This window comes from Nycticebus coucang, chromosome 24 (genome assembly GCF_027406575.1).
Source record: "Nycticebus coucang isolate mNycCou1 chromosome 24, mNycCou1.pri, whole genome shotgun sequence".
Lineage (NCBI taxonomy): Eukaryota > Metazoa > Chordata > Mammalia > Primates > Lorisidae > Nycticebus > Nycticebus coucang.
This window is the reverse complement of record NC_069803.1, coordinates 15,899,776-15,914,064: the sequence shown is the minus strand read 5'-3', so window position 1 is coordinate 15,914,064 and position 14,289 is coordinate 15,899,776.

Below are 14,289 nucleotides of genomic sequence, written 5' to 3'. Positions count from 1 at the left end.
GATTGCATTATGAGCATTAGAATTCTGAAAGGTGTATCCCCTAAAATAGAGAAATACTTACATAATCCTTTTAAAGAAAAACATATATAATAAACAAAAGGAATGTTTGACCCATTAAATAATTAGTTCTTAATTTTAACATTCTAGACATGGATAAAAAAAAAATGCCAGTTGAAAATTTTCCCTAGAAAATTGTTGGTATAAGTTAGAAGGAATAAACCTTCTATATAAGATTTTAATGTAACAATAGCTTTTCTTAAACCAATCTGAATTGAACGAGGGATTGTGATGAAGCCTGAAATTTATGGTGTTCAGCAGAATTGTTTACAAGAAATTAAGCTCATTTTAGTGTTCGGAGCTTTGCGTGTAAGCTGATTTTAAGGGCGACAGAAAATCAAATTGTAAACGGCTTTAATTTAGTAATGTCCCAGCTCTGTTATGCATGCAATCCAGGCTGATATCTTTGTTTTCCATTAATATTGATGTTTTCAATTCACTCTGTTAAGCCCCAAAGCAGCTAATACATTGGACCACACATTTCTCAACTATTTGGCTCGCAGGAGTTTAAATTCCTTATGACAAGGAAATGTGCACTGATGTGGTGAGAATGCTAAAGCTAAAAAAGAAAGACTGTCAGTGTATACATATGACTGGCGGGTACACGTTTTAATCAGATCTCAAGTATATACATAAATGTGTACATTTTGTTAGGATTCTAAAAAGTTAGAAATGTTTTGAAAATTAATTTCCACATTTCTTTATGGAGATCCATTCATCTTTTAGACACCTGAATCAGTATTTTATCTTTTTCTTTGCTTTGTTCTGTTAATAATTCTTTTTAATTACTTAGTGCCTAATCTGTAATAGAAGCTATGCCTGAAATATTATCTACATTAGCTCTAATAATTAAACTTTTTGGTCAAGTTAACTATTTCAACTCCTGTATTTCCCAGTAGGAAAACTGAAACTCAGAATTTTTTTTTTTTTTTAATTACTCAAAGTCAATAAGGCTAAGAAGAGGCAAGGTCTAGATTTGACCTCAGGTACATGAAATTATTTTTTAGGACAGAAAGTGCCATCACAACCTATCTGATTATCATCCTTTTCTTTCCTCATATTTAGGTTAAAAATAATGTTAAGATATTAAGGAACATGCCTTGCATATGAGTATTGTTTTAGAGATGTAGGTCACTAAATATCTGGACCAGTGAAAAAAATGTTTATTCCTCAGTTTCATAATACATCAGTCCCTTGATTTTGAAGACTAAAATACTTGGTGGTGGACGAACAATTTACTCTCCTAGATAGAAAATAAAGGCAACTAGTAATGTTTAACATTGTTAGGTCTTGAAAAAGAGGAAAGAACCCCTTGGGAGTTTAGAAGAGAAAGATTGAGATGCCAGAATAAGCTTTAATTTTTCTCTTCTTGACTGGTACCTGTGCTGGGTATTTTGAGTTTTCCCTGCCAAATCCATCCTAGGCTTTTCCTCCTTTGTTGGAAGCTTACCTATGTGGACTGTGTCTACCAGTTGTCAGCTTCTTGGTCTACCGCTTGGGTTCATTCTTGTAGATGAGGGTGAGATGAAAGTAAGGCTGGGTTATTACTTTACAGACTCCCTTCCTGCAAGGTCACGGTCAGATGGCATCCACTTCAGAGGGACAGCAGTGCTCATCAGAATACTAAATAGCAGAATATTAAATAGCAAAATGCCCTCGCCATACCTCTATCCACCCTGGGTTTAGACAATTTCTTTCCTTGTTGCCATTTTAGGACGAGGTATAAGAAGGCTACCCTCTCTTGCTAACTGCAACATCTCTTAATGGTTTCTTTATACTCTGCCCACACCTTTGTAAAAACATCCATTTATTAAACTCCACTCAGTGACTCACTGAAACGGTGCTATCTTATTCCAGCAGAGATACCAACAAATACAGTAATTGATTTTTAGTTTTAGAAAATAGGGGTTTTTCACCTTGCAAGGTTTCAGAAGTCATACTGCAATAAGATTTCATAAGTGAGCTGTTTGTGTATTTGAGAAGAGGAAAAATAAGCTCTTTGTTGGGGCAAATAGGACACTGGTAACACTATTGCATGTGGTGGTATCATGACAACACAAATGATCCCTCCTGGCGGCACAGGATGAGGGATGTTGTGCAGATGAAGGTCAAGTGGCTAGAGCACTTGGTAACCATGGCAATAACCATGATTATAAAGACTGTGGAGTCAGTTTTTTTTTCCTCATAAGTCTAGAAAGTGTAAACAGTGAAAAGGACAAACTGAAATCCTTGAATGCCCAGCTAACCACAATGCCCCCCAAAAAATTTTAGGAAGTCTTTAGCACCTTGTAGAATATGCTCTCATCTCCTAATAGCTGCAGCACATCTATTGAAACGGGTTAGGTATAGTATTAAGTATCAAACCTTGAAAGAATTTTATGCTAAACAAAGGTCATTAGATAAACACTGAAACATGTGGTTGGCAGTTTTGAGCAGAGGCAACTCATTCTAATATATTTAAATAGTAAAATGCCCTTGAACCCACATTGCTGGTACACATATCCTCCCTTCATGCTCCAATCACCCAAAATACACACACAAACACATGAAAAAACAAAACCAGCTTCCCCCTGCACAAAAGACTTTGATGGTTGGTCTTTATATCCATTTTGCTTTTTGTTTTCCTTACTCTTACTTTTTGACATCTGGGGCTTTGCTGACATTGGAGGGACAGTGTTTTCACAATGATCCAGTTTTCAGAGGCAGTAAACAGCTCAACTGGAGCCCTACTAAACAACTAATCTGGAGCCTACATCTGTCTCCTTGATTGGGCTCAGTACTCTAGAGCAATATCCACCTACCTTAATCATCTCAGGGGTAGGAACAAGACAACTAGAGATAGCTGCTATATCCCCAAGCTCACTTAATTTTTTTTTATTTTTTTTTTTATTTATTTTTTTGTGGTTTTTGACCAGGGCTGGGTTTGAACCCGCCACCTCCGGCATATGGGACCGGCACCCTACTTCTTGAGCCACAGGCGCCACTCCACTTAATTTTTTTAAATTAGCCAACCCCAAACCTTCTCACTTTGCCTCACCGGTTTGTTCCAGCACAAACTGTAGTGCCTGCCCAGAGGTGCTCTCCCTCTGCTTCCTGATCAACCCCTGTGCTTTCCCATGTGGACTCCATTCCATGGGATGTCCCCTTCTCTTGGCAACTGTGAGTAATAAACTATCTTTTCAATGACAGGCATTTCATATTTCAATTTTTCTATCAATATGCTAAATATATGTTTTTTATTGTGATTCATTGAGAGTACAAAGAATAAGATTACACTGATTGCATTTGTTAGGTAAAGTCCCTCTTACAAATTGTGTCCCACCCTTAAAAGGTGTGCCATACACCACGACCCCCCCATCCCTCTCCCTCCTTCCTATCCCTGCTCCCTCTTTCCCCCTACCCCACCATATTGTATTAGCTCATCTATTGGCTTCGTGTTAAAATTGAGTACATTGGATTCTTGCTTCTTCATTCTTGTGATGCTTTACTAAGAAGAATGTGTTCCACCTCCATCCAGGTTAATACAAAAGATGTAAAGGCTCCATCTTTTTTAGTGGCAGAATAGTATTCCGTGGTAAAGGAATAATATTCCATCAGTAAAGGCTCCATCTTTTTTAGTGGCAGAATAGTATTCCGTGGTATACACATACCACAGGTTGTTAATCCATTCCTGGGTTGATGGGCATTTAGGTTGTTTCCACATTTTGGCAATCGTAAATTGAGCTGGGATAAACGGTCTAGTGCAAATGTCCTTATGATAAAAGGACATTTTTTTCTTCTGGGTAGATGCCTAGTAATGGGATTGTGGGGTCAAAGGGGAGGTCTAATTTGAGTTGAGAATTCTCCATACTTCCTTCAAAAAAGATTTTATTACTTTGAAGACCCACCAGCAGTGTAAAGGTGTTCCCTTCTCTCCACATCCACGCCAGCATCTACAGCTTTGAGACTCTGATGTGGGCCATTCTCACTGGGGTTAGGTGATCTCTCAGGGTAGTTTTTATTTGCATTTCCCTGATTAGGGAGGATGAGCATTTTTTTATATGTTTGTTAGCCATCCATCTACCTTCTTTAGAGAAGATTCGTTTCATGTCTCTTGCCCAGTGATATATGGAATTATTAGGTCTTTTTTGTTAATTTGAGTTCTCTGTAGATCCTAGTTATCAAGCTTTTGTCTGATTCATAATATGCAAATATCTTTTCACATTCTAAAGCTTTTCTGTTTACTTTGGTTGTTGTCTCCTTAATTAAGTCCCATTTGTTTATTTTTTGTTGTTGCAATTGCAAGGGAAGTTCTTCATAAAATCTTTCCCAGGCTGATATCTTCAAGTGTTTTCCCCACACTTTGAGGGTTTTTGTTGTTTCATGCCTTAAATTTAAATCTTTTATCCATCTTGAATCAATTTTTGTAAGTGGAGAAAGGTATGGGTCCAGTTTCAGTCTTTTACATATGGTTATCCAGTTCTCCCATCACCACTTATTGAATAGGGAATTTTATTTCACAGTGTATGCTCTTGTTGGTTTATCAAAGATCAGGGGGCTGTAAGAGGTTAGTTTCATCCCATGGTTTTCTATTCAGTTCCAAATGTCTATGTCTGTATTTTTGAGCCAATACCATGCTGTTTTGATCATATAAGACTTATAGTATATTTTAAAGTCTGAAAAGGTGATACCCCTGGCTTTGTTTTTATTACTAAGAATTGCCTTGGCTATACGAGGATTTTTCTGAGTCCATATAAAATGAAGAATTGTTTTTTCTAAATCTTAATATGATGTTGGTATTTTAATAGGGATTACATTGGACTTGTAGATTGTTTTGGAAAGTATAGACATTGACCATGTTGATTCTTCCCAGCCACAAGCATGATATGTTCTTTCATTTGTTAAAGTCTTCTACCATTTTTTTTCACCAAATTACCATGAACCCATCTTACCAACCATCTCCTTTACTATTTTAGCTAATTGAAAGTTGAACTCAACAGTAACCTACAACCATTGATGATCAAATACCAAACTTTATTGATTTAGAGTCTGAAAGCTCAGGTTCTCATCAATGTTAGACTGGTTCTGTTGTATACAAAATTCTCATTCACCTCTAAGAACTCCCTTTTATGAAATTACACATTCAAAACTTGTAAAGAAGATTATTAGTAACAAGGGCATGCGCATGCAAAGCTCTGTAGTGGCTGTCTTCTGTGAGCCAGAGATAGCAATGATGAATACTACAACAATATTTGGATCCCTCATCATAATAAAAACGTGTAATAGGTCAGATGAAAGTGGTGACCTGTCAGAAATCACTTGAGAGCAGTCAGCATAATAAATTACTGATTTGACTGACAATCATGTTTTGAGAGACAGATTTATAGCAATGGTTACTTGATTAACAAATTACCCGGAATAAAATAGATTGGCAGCCCACACATGTTGAATATATTCAGGTAAAATATTCTAGGACAGAAACCTAACTTGAATTGCAGTTCAGTCCACAAACATCTCTTTTGGATATTTTTCCAGTGTCTGGGGGTATATAGTAGGAATATATATATACTTAGTTACTGGAAGAATTTCTACATAGGTTCTGTGGTCAGTATAGTGAAGGACATATCTTCCTATTCTTATCAAAAGAGTAAATAAAAAGCCAAACTAATTTAGAATAGATTTGCAGAGATTAGTACCAAGTATTTTAAATATGGGGGTAGTACTTTGTACCACATCCTCATTCAATTGTTAGCAGGAAAATAAGAGAACCAGGTCAGGAAAAACGACTACAGATTATTAAAAAAATTAATTGGAGGGTGGCACCTGTGGCTCAGTCGGTAAGGTGCCAGCCCCATATACCGAGGGTGATGGGTTCAAACCCGGCCCCGGCCAAACTGAAACCAAAAAATAGCCGGGCATTGTGGCGGGCGCCTGTAGTCCCAGCTACTCGGGAGGCTGAGGCAAGAGAATCGCTTAAGCCCAGGAGTTGGAGGTTGCTGTGAGCTGTGTGAGGCCACGGCACTCTACCAAGGGCCATAAAGTGAGACTCTGTCTCTACAAAAAAAAAAAAAAAAATTGGATGATAATGACAATCACAGTTGAGTTGTTGGAGATCATATGTTTACTACAATTTAATCAGTACAAATAGTCTCATGTGCAGAAGTTCCATTTCTCTCAGCAAAATTAATCTAAAGAGTTTTTGCCTTCATTGGTAGTGATGACAGTGTACCTTCTTATTTGGGGCTATATTATAATATGGTCCCAAGATGTATTGATCATGCTGATATTTCATTACTGATATTTTATATTAATGACAGAATTCTAATTAAATGTCCTTATGAGAAATTAATATACCTTCAAAGTACCATAGCAAGATACATGCACACAATGGATTAGAAACTACAAAAGTTCAGGGACTTGTCATATCAGGAAAGTTTCTATGGGTTCAATGGTGTAGAGATTATATCAGAATATCCTTCTGAAAGTAAAATCAACTCATTATACCTTGCACTGTCCACTATGAAGAAAGAGGCTCAACACATTGAGGAACTTCTTGGATCTGGAAACAACATTTGTTATATTTATGTATACTTCTCTGACCCCTTGCTAGATAACTCATAAATCTGACAGTTTTCAGTGGGGCCAGAATAAGAAAATGTTCTGCAGCAGGGAAAAAGGAAAAGAAACAGTGTAATCTGGATTCAATCAGCAGACCCAATAGTATCAGAAACGTTTATGGTAAGCAGAGATACTCTATGGAGTGTTTGACAAACCTTAGTAGGAGAAACAACACAGACCCTTAAGGTTTGAGAGCAAGACCTGGCCTTATCATTGATTCTTCTCCATTTGAATATCACCCCAAGACCTGGTGCTGGTCCCCAGTAGAAACAAAATACTTGACCTTGGTTTAACAAGTAATCATGCATCTCCATGGGCACATACTCACCAGGTGTTAGCTGATTTACTGAATGATAACATTGTATGAATCTAGTATTATGTTACTGTGTAATAACAAAGGAAATTTATGAGATGGCATCTGAGCATGTCTGGAATACCCAGATAAACTAAAGAATTTAACTCAATTGCATACATTCTCATTATTTTGCCACCTTTCTCTCAACCTACATCTATGATTAGTATGATTCTATGGCTAACATCCAAATCAGGACAATTTAAGAGTGAAATTCAGCACTGTAAAATGATTAAGATGCAACAACAAAATAAATCAAGAGTATTCTGGGCACACCAGAATCTAGCAGCACCTTACATATGATCATTTGACAAAGACAGACATAAAAGAAAAAAATATATATGTTTGGTTTACAGAATAATGTGCACCATATGCAAGTAACAGTCAGAATGGTAAAGTTGTAACACTACTGCCCCATTCAGGAATTGTCTTGAAAAGCAGTCACGTAGGACTACCTCTCTAGTTGACAGATTTGGGGAAATTAGGGTACATCAATTCCTATAAAAATAAAGATAGCTTAAAATAAAGATCTATACTGATTCATGGGTAGTGGCTAATAGTTTAGCAGGCTAATCAGAAATAGAACAAAACTGGAAGATTGTTGACAGGGGATTTGGGAATATGAATTTCTTAAGACGTAGGAAGAGTATAAAAATATTTCTGATGCCTGTAAATGCTGACCAGAGACTTGTTACTATGGCTTAAACTCTCAAAAATGAGATGGAGCATATGAAGTACCCTGCAGATATCAGCCACCAGTTGATTTCTCAATGGGACTATCTATAAAGTGATTATGACAGCAGGAATAAGGACTATCTATGAATTAAACAAAAGGTATATTCTTACTCACAGTGATTTGGTGACTGCCAGTATGTAAAACTTGCCAAAAGTAAACGTCAAAGGCTTTATTCCCAATTTGGCTTTATTCTCTGGAGGTACTAACTGGCCACTTGATGACAGGTTGATTATCTTGGATCCTTTATATCATGGAGGTGTTTATTAGATAAATATCATTACAGTAAAAAAAAAAAAAATCACAAAATATCAGTGACTTAAAACACTAACAACACCAGCAAGAGCTATTTTGTTCACATTACATGGGCTGACTCTGATTTTGTTCCAGTGGACTTCTACCCTTCTTACCTGGGACCCAAGGTAAAGGAGTAACTCCAGTTTGGGGCATAGTGCTACAGTGGCAACGGGCAAAATCAGAGGAGGCTGAACAAAATCACTTATTGTACTGCATGTCTCTACTTTGTGTGCAATGGCCAGAATCATATCCTATCATTTTATTTTATCCAAAACAATTCACATGACTAAGCCCAGAATTAAGAGTGGTAAAGTATCTTCCAAAAACAATTTACCAGGATGTTGGAAAAATCATATAAGCAAAGGGCTTTGGGAGATAATACTCATAATGAAAAGAGCTGGTATCTATAATAATAATATAATATACAAAAAAAATTGGAATAAACCTTTTTCATACACTACATGAGACCAAAACTATTTTGTGAATATATATTTAGCAATCACAATTCTTCTACTAGGATTAAGTGTATGAGATTACAGAATGCTTCATCAATTCCATACAAAGTAACCTCTGATCAAGAGACATTATAGTAATACAAGGATAGCAATGGGCTCGATCACAAAAAAGTACCTGTCTTGTCACATCTTTCTTTACCATATGTTTGGTAGAATATTCGACAGTCTACAAGATTGGACTCTCAATAAAATACAATATATGCCTTAAATAAGTACCCAGTATACAGTGCAATCTCTGCCATAGATGATGTGGCATATATTTAAGAGTCAAATAACAGAATTAGGAGTGATTTCTTTCACTATTAAAATGCATAACTTATTGGAAGGATTTTTGCTCCCCATCTCATTTGGAAGGAGCAAAAATCCTTCCAATAAATTATACATTTCAATAGTGACTGATTCTGATTTACAAGAGTAAAGTGTCCCGTTGCAATCTAATTGGAAAAAGAAGGACAATGTCAGAAACACAGGTGATTCATGACTCAGAGAGCCTCCCCTTAGTATTGCTGTGATGAATACTTTTGGCCCATGGATAACCAAAGACTTAGATTATATAGGAACAAAGATTTGAGTTATTCCATGAAATAAATTATGTCATTCAAATGGGGTACAGCTAAATGTTGGGAGCACAAATTATGACCAAAGAAGGAATCTGTGATTACCAACTTAGCCTTGTGACTAACTAATGAAGATGACGGCACCTATACTTATGTTAATTATTTAATTCCTTTCCATTTTATGCCTGCCATATTATATAAAGAGGTAGCTAGAATTTAGGTTTCATGGCAGTACTAGTATGTCACATTCCGTGTAGCTTCTAGAACTTCATATGTCTTTTGTATTAGGTACACATATTTTTTTTCACCTGAAAAAAAAATGATTAAGATTAGATGCCAAGGAGAAAAATTGTAAATTATTCTGTATTTGTTTATCTCTTTCCATTATACTCTTTATTTCTTAAAGTCCTACTCTGTAACAAGATGGAACTAGGTAAACTGCATCAATTCATGTGTAAATAGAGTTATAAAAGTACAAAGAGTGAAGATCTCTTTTATTGAATGTTAACACTTACCAGTGAGCATACAGCACAAAAGAGACATTAGATAATTCAGTGGGCAAATAACTCATCCAATTGATATCAGAAAACCTGTCAACTATGGTTAGCATTGGCCAACTGCTGTTCAACAGAACTGCCATGGTGTAGTGACATGGGTGTCAGCTAGGCCTGGCCCCAATATTGTAAGCTCCTTCAGCAAGGCTGCACCAGCTACCACTCCTGCCAAATGTCCAAACTTCTAGAAACTGGGACCAATGCTGAGACTGCAATGAGACAAAATCCCTACAGACCAGTTGAAGTAGTGAGTGTTTTAGTTTGCTTTACTTGTTTTCTTGGTTCATTTAGTATTGCTATAAGGAAATACCTGAGGCTAGGTAATTTAGGAAGAAAAGAGGTTAGTTTGTCTCATGATTCTGCTGGCTAGAAAACTGAGCATCTTGTGAAAACATCAGGCTGCTTTCACTCATGTAAAAAGGCAAGGAGAAACCAGTATGTGCAGAGATCACATGTCAAGAGAGGAAGCATGTGTGACAGAGAGACCTTTATGATAATCCACTTCCACCTAATGAATAGTAAATATTATCAAAAATAAGAAAATATTTAACTTATTTTATTGTAGGAATACAATATATCATGAACATACAATGTGTGCTAATTGTTTATGTTATCTATAAGGCTCTTGGTCTACAGTAGGCTATTAGTAGTTAAGTTTTGGGGCTATCAAAAGTTATACACAAATTTTCAACTGTGCTCGGGACTGGCAACACCAGCCCACATATTGTTCAAGTGTTAAACTGTACATATAAAATATGCATGGGGCGGGGGATGAGAGTGAGAATGAGAGGGGGCAGAGGGAGGAGAGAATTGGTTCTGATATTTTAAATCCTATAGAAAAGATATTTTACCTATTTACCTTCTAATATTTTTTCTGTGATCTATAACGAATATAACTTTTCATAGAATGTACCAAGAAGACTAGTGTAGAATTCTTAGACTATTCCAAAGAAAAGGTAAATATTTTCATATTTATAAAATGTTTAAAAATAATGCAAAGTATCCCTAGTTCTAGCTCAGTCTTCTTTTCTCTATGATCATTCTTCAGGCTGATTTTTGCCAACTCTCACCTGTTAATTCAATTCTACTCCAAGAAGAATGATTCTAGTATTACTCAGGGCTAGTATATATCATGGATATGTCAATATCCAAGGACATGTAGGACAACAGTATTCATAGCACTTTCCACATTTAATAGCAAAGGTCAAATAATTTAAAATAGAATTGGCAGCTGACACAATAGTGTGAAATCCGTGTTGGCATCAGAGTTTTTATATTGCATTTTAGTCACAGTATCAGTTTTTCCTCTCACCACCCTGCTCAGTTGTAAAATATTCTTTTTTCCTCCTTTAACAGGTGTTAGTAAGAGTCAATTGTCATGCTATGCTCTCTGTTGAATTTTAGAAAAATGTTTAACCTTAACAGATATTTTGAAGAAAGTCTTCTCTGTGGGAACTAAATGTTATTTTACATCAGTCACATTAGGATTCCTGAGGTTATTTTCCATTTTGTGCGATCATTGGTGGTCATAAGTATCAACAAATAGAATGGTCATGTATTCTAACAATGTTGGCCATTGAAATTGCCAGTTTCACTACATTTAGATTCTTCAACAGTATTGAAAGTAACTCAGCACAAGTCCTCATAAACAAAATGTGCTGTGTTCAAAGGAGAGTGCAATCAGACTGTCTCAAATAACTGCTATTCTTCATGCATTTATCCTGCTGTGGGGGAAATACTGACCTTGGGGAAGAGGGAAAATTTCTTGGAATCATCTATATATCAAATTCAATGAATAGAAGTACAAGTAGATGCACTAATAAATTGAAAAGAAACCATACAGTTCTGCCAGACACTTTTGGAGAAAAAGAAAAAACTGAGGATGGGGAAAACAAACAGAATCCTGGGTGGTTTTCTTTCTTCTTTTCTTTTTTTTTTTTTTTTTTCTAACCTCTACAGAGAAATAAAGAACACTAAAATTTTGCCAAATAGAATTAGATCCCCTAAAGCCAGTGATAACAAATACAAATGAATTAAGTAATACCCAAGGTGAGGCAGAGTTAGAGATAGTCTAGGAAACTCTTGCACAACAGAATATGGAAAACTCAAGTGATGCATGAAGTGGTTAACTTAAGCCTGAGTGTTTGGGAGTGCTTTAAGGGTCTCCATGTCTGATGATTCTCCCACTTACTTGGTTCATGTCATCATAGGCTCACATAGGTGCATATGCATATAAAACGTCTCCACAGTAAAGAGTAACAAAATCATGGGTAGAGTAACTGCAAGTTTTCCCTCTCCTCAAGACCATATAAAATGCTCTTGGATCGAAATATTTCAGGCAGACTGATACTTACATTTCCATTTGTGCCCCAGCCAACAGCTAGAAAACTGAGAAATAAAGCAAGGTCTTGTATATTTTACTCCTTCATTCAAGACATATGTACCATGTGCTAAGAAGTGTAGCACTTCTCATTACACATTATCCTGAACATTTGTGTTTCATTGTTTTATGTATAACAGTCATAGTTCATGATAAAAATTAGGAAACACATACACAGCAGTAGCTGAAAACCGTGGGATAACCAGAGAAAACCAAAAAGACAAATTAAAAGACATTTCTAAAAATCTGTAGAATTCATTCAAAAAGGGCAAGGAGTCAAAAATATTGATGAAAATATATTTTATAAGGAAAATTGATTTAGAAATTCAAAAATACATAAAAGGACAACAGATGTAGTAGAATAAACTATGTTTTAAAAAAGGTGGGGGCTGGCATAGTGGCTCACACCTTAATCCCAGCACTTGGGAGGCTGAAGCAGGTGGATTTCCTGAGCTTAGAGGTTCAAGACCAGTCTGAGAAGGGGGAGGAGATAAGATGGCTGACTGAAGCCAGCTTTCCACAGAGGCTCCCGTCCAGTAGGAGAGTTAAAGGACAAAAATTCAGCAAGTAACCTGGTGGATTTAAGCTGCACGAAGACAGAAGGTTGAAGAATGCATGTCAACCCCACTGAGGTGAGCTGTGACCACAAGGATACAAACAAAAGGTACAAAATCCATCACCAAGTGGACGGGAGTCCCCTCCCCCATGAGAACGGCTCAGAGTGCCCCACAAACAATCGGGCAGAGTTCAAAGGTCCTCCCACTACACTCCACGGGAGAGACCCTCTAAAAACTGGACCTACCTCCCCTACTAGGGTGCCACGGCGTCCTCCTGCCAGGCATAAAACTGTATAAACTGTATATAGTCTCTACCTGGAATTCTGAGCTCCCAGCACTCCCCTTTACTCACACTGAGGTCTGGAGGCCGGTCCCGGTCAGCAGAGAGGAGACTGCACTGGAGTGGCAGTTCCCTGAGGCACAGTGTGACAGCCTTCTTTTGGTGACAATACGACCAGGCATAAAACTGTGTAAAGCTCTGTGTGTTCTCTGCCCACAACCCCAGGCTCCCAGCGCTCCCCACACTCCCCTCTGCTCTGGCTCCAAGGTCTGGAGGCCTGACCCCCAGGGGTCCAGACTCTTGGGTGATTGCTCGAGGGGTGTAGACGGTGCTGGGCTGTAGCCAGTCGGTACAGACTCTGGGGTATGGGAGCGAACAGAGGACAGTTGGCCGGAAGGGAGCTACACCGGAGCAGCAGTTGCCTGAGCCATAAAACAGCAGCCCTCTTTTGCTAGCAATACGGCTAACTACCAAATATTCTGAAGCCACACCCCCTGTCTCCCTGGGCAACCAGAGACTCTGAGTACAGGATTTGCCTGAGGCTACTCCAACTTGCAAACTGGGGAAACTCCCAGGGTGGGGCTGACCCAGAGGTCTGCTTTACTAAACCTAAGATGCACCTGGCCCTCAGGGGATCAAGCCTATAGACAATACAAGAGCAAAGACAAACTGATTTGGAACTCAATTCAGCTTCTCTTCTGCAGGGGAAACGCAGAGTTGTTCTGTTCAGTTCTGTCAGTAACATTAATCAGGGGCGAGGCTGGACCTGAGTGAAAACCCCCCAACCTTCATCAAGTGCCAGAGGTTGTCAGGCCTCAATGCCTCCTGCTAGAGAGAGGCAGAGCACAGCGGCCTGGCAGACTTCCTTGTGATTCAGGCAGGTGCAAACTCCTGGAGTACCGATTCACTACAGGCAACTGGATCAGCCAACTGCAGGGCTAACAGTGACTGGGTGTGACAGCGGTGCAAGGTGGGGAAGGAGGCATCAACCCTCCCAGACTGATCTATTGGCTGGGTGGCTCCTCCTGACTCCACACAGCACTAGAGCAAGCCACACCAGAGTAGTCACCAGACCCCTATGATCCAGTTCCCAGAGACCTCTTAAACTCTCTCACCCGAGACAGGTGCAGACTGAGACAATTGATTTGGACATTTTGAACTGAACCAATCGCCTGAGGAAAAAAATCAGGTGGTGCCCTGGGTGCACGGTGGTAGGAAGATTTGATTTTTCTTTTCCAACTCTTTACCAGTGGGGGGCGGGGTGACTTAATTGCTGATATTTCTCCACTCCTGAGACTTCAATCCAGAGTACCTGTTTCACTAGGGTGGAACAGAAACCAGCTGAAAACAAGACAGAACCACTTAGCCCTACCACACCAGACAGGGCCCCAGTTTCTCAGGCCACAACAT